General features: G+C 40.1%; 1 protein-coding gene across 1 annotated transcript in view; it reads left to right on the top strand.

The window, feature by feature from the left end:
* The window catches only part of LOC104157862 (forkhead box protein N3-like), a gene marked incomplete at its 5' end in the record, with an annotated part of 22710 nt that overhangs the window by 5611 nt on the left and 11919 nt on the right, over window positions 1–5180 (top strand). The gene's annotated exons all lie outside the window — the stretch shown is intronic.

Here is a 5180-nt window from a genome sequence, read left to right as displayed (position 1 = left end):
ATCGAGGTACCTTTCCCCCCCCCCCCCCCACCTCAGATTTTTTCTTTAGAGTAAATGGCTTGTTGGATGCATCCTTGATTTGCAGTTTGTTAGGACTGCAGACTATGGAATTTAAGAGCTATAGAATTGTCCTTGAGCAGTAAAATAGAAGAAGTTAGGCAGATGGCATCAAATTTATGCCTGGGATAAGATAGTTGAAGTGAATAAAGTTACACATTTGAGAGATAACATTTGCTTTTGGCAACTTCTGATGTCCCATCAGTTATACATCATTAGCAATTTCCTATTTTCAGTTCTTGCAGCCTGAGATAAAGTATTTTGCTAAATGCTCTCCTGGAAGAGAGATTGGCAGAAAGAAGCTCAAGCTGACAGATATTAGCAGAAACTCAGTATCTCTTGTCTGTAATGATTTCTTCTGTGCTACAAGAGATGGGTCAGGGAAGAGAGCCCTGAGATAAATGCATGTGCCACATGATGACAGAAGAGGCAGAGAACCAGTCTGTCCCTACAGGATACTTTCATACTCTAATATTCTTCTTTTTTTAAAGTTCGTTTTCAATAAATACTATTCAGTCTTCCTCACTAGTCTAAATGTTGGCTATCTTGTGCCAGACAGTTTAATGAAGTGTATGCTTGTTTCCCAGATGACATAAAGAACACGTTTATTACCCCGTTCTTTTTAATTTCCTTGATTTACAACAAATCACTCTCAGTGCTGATATTTCATTTAACTTCCACATGCCAACATTTAACCAAGAAAGTGGTTTCCTTAGTGAGCTGTTGGGGTGTCAGTGTGTCTGATGACTCTATGCGTTGAGTGTTTCCTTACTGTTTTCAGTTTTGCTGAATTGCTATATTGTGTGCAAGATGATCAAATCTTCAGGGAAGGACCCAGTCTAACATGGTTTTGATTGTTGTGAAGGTTTTGGACAACGTTGTTAGCTCAGCAGGATGAGGGAAGTTTGCTTTAACCGCACGCACGCTTGCAAGTAAGAGACTATGGATGCAATCTGTTGAGGGTTGTGATGAAAGAAGTCCATAGTTTGGGATATTCTACTCAGCTAGTGTGCACACAAGACCATGCTATGAATTAAAACAGTCCTGCACCAGCTGTGGAGTGATCATGTGGCCTTCTACTTATTTTCCACCTCCAGAGGCTGAGTACGGGCTAAAAACAACACTGGATTTTTAAGGGCTTCTGTTGGATCTTTTTGACACTATCTGAATGTAGTGTTTTGATAGAGTCGGATTATGGTACATTGTCCTATGTGTCATTCACTTTATTTTCTCTTAAACTGTATTGTGGAAGTTTGCTACAAAAGACAGATTATTTTCCCCCTTGGAGAATTTTAGAGGTGCAGTCTCGATTTTTGACATCGGATGCATTGCTTCTCTCTGCAGTTAGCTGGTGGAGACTTGAAATGCTGGCAGATCATACTCAGGTTGTGGAATTCCACCAGAGCAGCATAAGATCCAAAAATCATTTCCCCATTCATGCAGCAGGTTAGGGGCAGATTCTCTGTAAACAGTTTAACTCTCCTCCAGCAGAAGTATGTCCTGGGTCTAAGCTTCCTGAGAGCAGAATGAGATCCAGTAGCACCTGGAAAACACAGCAGTGATGAAAGCTTAAAGGTGAATAATGATTTTGTTGTTTCAGACTCTTTTTGTTTCACTGGGAACATTTTGTGAAAGAGAAAACCTTTATCAAAGAGATGCAGAGATCTTTTTGCATTGCTTTCTTGAGCTGAGTTTCACAGACATAAATGTCTCTCGGCACTTGCACAGAAAAGGTGTAAATTACATTTCACACTTCTGCCTAGGAATTGGGAACCATGTAACCTGCCTGTACTGTTTGTTAAAGAAGCATTAGAAAAGAGGAGTCTGCACTGTAAGTTGTTAGTCCAGACTGGCACTGATTGATGATCTGGCTTAGAGTAAATTATCTTACCTCCACACCTTGAATCTTCAATCTAAAATATAAATACCTCACCTCAAAGAATGGTTTTGAAACGTAATTAAAGCTTGTAAGGCATAAATGTATCTTTGGAATAAAAACACCACGTATTTTCCAGTAAATAATCCACAACCCTTCAAAAGGATGGACATGTGAAAATAATTCCTTGGATAATAAGTAGCCATCTTCATACAGCCTGCACAAAGGCAGGGAAAGTGTTTGAGTAGCAGGGACAATGTATTAGCTGTTTATAGACATGGATTTTTTAAAAATAAAGTGATTAGTGTCGTTTTGGGGAGGATGGGTATTGATGCTTTAAATGCTGTAAGTAGAGATGCGTGAGCAATAGAGATCACTGTCTTACAGTGGTATATTGGTTATGTGGATAATTAGAAATTAATAACTTCTACCATTGAATTATTTTGATCCTGCTTTTCATTTTAGGTTTATAATGCTACAGAAACTACTTTACCAGCAAGTTGTGGTGGTTTGGGGTTTTTTTTCATTATAGTGCCAGATGTTTACTGAAAGGATCCACTGCATCACTCAGTGTCCTTCTTCAGTTGATCCCTTGCGTACAACCTGTTTGTCTGTCTGCATAACTTGGCTAGTAATGTAGTGGTATTGCTTTATCATAATTCAGAGAGTTTGGGGAAACAGAAGTAAAAAACAGTAGCAATAACACTGCTGTTGTGAGCTGAAATAGTGAATTCTGAGTGGTGATCTCAATATACAGAGCTGTGGTGTACCTCAGAGAAACATTAAGGCCCCTTCTGGCATGAACAGTCATGTTGAAGCCTTTCAGTGAGGGGTGGCACACTGAACAGACCAGACATAATTGAAGTGAGTTTCATAGGCAGGAATAGGTACCAAGTTGTCTCTATGGGGATACTTTGAGAGGACAGGAAACTTCTACGTTTTCTTTTTTTTAAAACAGTTTTTAATTCCTGAAGGGAAGATCTGGAGAGTGTGTGTGTTGTGGTGGGGATGTTTTTAAATGTCAGACTTTGGAGGAGAGTGTTCCTGAACAGCATACCGTGACTTACAATCCTGCAAAGGGTCGAGGAAGGTGGAGGATGGGTTCGAGTGAGAATGTCGATATATAGAAAGTCTAAGCTATGAGACTTGGCAGTATATTTTGTATATATAGGAGTACAGGAAAAAAGGAGACTTGGAGAAGGTAAAGAAGGAAAGACATGAGACAATATTTTTAGAGCAGTGATGGGGAAGTGAGCAGGATTTTTTGAAGAAGCAATGGGAGTTGTCAGTAAGGCAGAATGAGAGGGTAGGAGAGGAGAAAGGACAAGATAAGCATCAGCTAACTTTACCAAGACCAGGATAATTAGGTAACCATGGAAAGAAGAGTTTGGGCATCAAGGAGCCTGTTGCTCTCTTTTTGCAGAACTGTCAGGGTGTTTGCTTTGAAGTTTTATGTGTATATATATTTAGGCAACATCCATAGCTAACTGTCATGTGTCTCTGTGTGTATGCATAAATGTTTCATTTCAGTATAAAACTATGGTTTGTATCAGAGTAAAGAGAAAATTACCAGATAGTTCTTGGTCAAAACTCCTGGTTCATTTCTTTTAAAGGGACTTGGTAAATGTAGAGAAACTGTACTGTGTAGTGCAATACAAAATCTGTCCCTCTTGAAAGCCTGTTGGAAAAAGCATGCCCATTGGAAATGATGTCTTTTTATTGATCTTTTGATATTTAGCAGGTTTATCTGTTGCTTTGAATTTGCCTGTTCTCTGTGCATTTTAGGTTAGCCATATCATTGAGCAGACTGATTTTCTTTCATGACACTGCTATTTTGGCCATCTTAAGGTCATGCTGTTGAAACAAATATAACAAGAAATTCAAATTTTGGAGTTTTTAGCAAGATAACATTCCTCTACAGTATCTACAGACCCAAACATCGGAGCATTGAAAGCCTGATAGTGTCCCCTGAGTGAAACAGATTTGATCAATTTCTCATAATCTGGTGCTGGAGGAAAACATGCACAAAGTAGTGAAGTATAAATAGCAAAAAGCAATTTTTGAATTATTTTGGTCATTGAAAGCTGACCCTAGTTGTTATAAAGTAGGTTCTGTAATTTTAGCCATTTGAGGCTGTACTTAAGCACCTAAATATAAATGACCTATTCTTCAGAGGTGCTCAAAAGCAAGGGTGGGTATAATGCAGCGACAGGATTTGATTAGGGGGGTGATGTACTGTCCCCAGCAGGAGAAAGATTATTTTCCTGGAACTAATCTGTGTGGTTTGGAGTGAAGCAAGGTGAGCATCAGGATAGCAGGAAGGAAGGTGTGCATCTGGCTTGATGTTGATAGGAAGTTGAAATGCTTAGAAATAATGTACTTCTGAACCTATATTTCTCTGCCTTAGAATACACTAGTATTTTTGGGTGCGAGCATTTGAAGTTGGGCGTGTAAAGTGTATGTGTTGATTCTTAGGCTGAATGATTTTTCTAGTCTACCTGTAATTTGTTTAAAAATAAAATTCTGTAGATGTATGTAAAGTGATATGGTTTACATTTATCTTATATATATTTATATAGTAACTGTGTGTTTAAAAATAATACATCCAGAGTAATGATGATCATTCTCTTATTGGACATTCCCCATCCAGGGGAAGTTACGGTATGAATGACAACTTAAAAAGTGAACATACTGGCTAGCTGTGGGCATTAAAGAAGCAAGTTCGGGTTGAGGCTGTTGGAAATTACTGTTCCAACCTGCAGGGCCATAACAGCTCTGCAAACAAATGGCGTTACGGATAAGTCCCTGGTAAGTGCCTAGGATAAGAGCTGTGTTCAGTAGTCCTGCATCCCACAGTGAAGGAGGAAAATGCTGAGGACCTGCTAAGGACAGACTCTTCCTTTGGTGGTGCCTTGATAGTGCTTCCTCTGCTATTCCTTCAGCTGGGGGGCTGGCTGCCCTAGGCTGAGCAGCACACACAAACATGCCTGGATAGAAAAGAAGTACTCGGTTGTAGGTTAAAATCTTGATGGCCAGAGCTGCAGTTTTTGATACACAGCCAAATTGAAAGGCTCCAGTGAAATCTCTCCACTGTCGTGGCCAGTACCTACACAGTTCGGTGTCCGTGGCGTCAGTGTGCTGCGCTGGATCGGGGAGGCTCTGCTGTGGCCTGGCTGGAGACACACGACTGCTGTCAGGCTGGGGGACAGAGGTCAGCGGTGGCAAGAGAGAGGGGCTAATTAGTGGT

This window comes from Cariama cristata, unplaced genomic scaffold, assembly GCF_000690535.1.
Source record: "Cariama cristata isolate BGI_N322 unplaced genomic scaffold, ASM69053v1 scaffold30062, whole genome shotgun sequence".
In the NCBI taxonomy this organism is placed as follows: Eukaryota; Metazoa; Chordata; class Aves; order Cariamiformes; family Cariamidae; genus Cariama; species Cariama cristata.
Note: the sequence above shows the minus strand (reverse complement) of the source record. Positions and strands in the feature narration are given on the sequence as shown.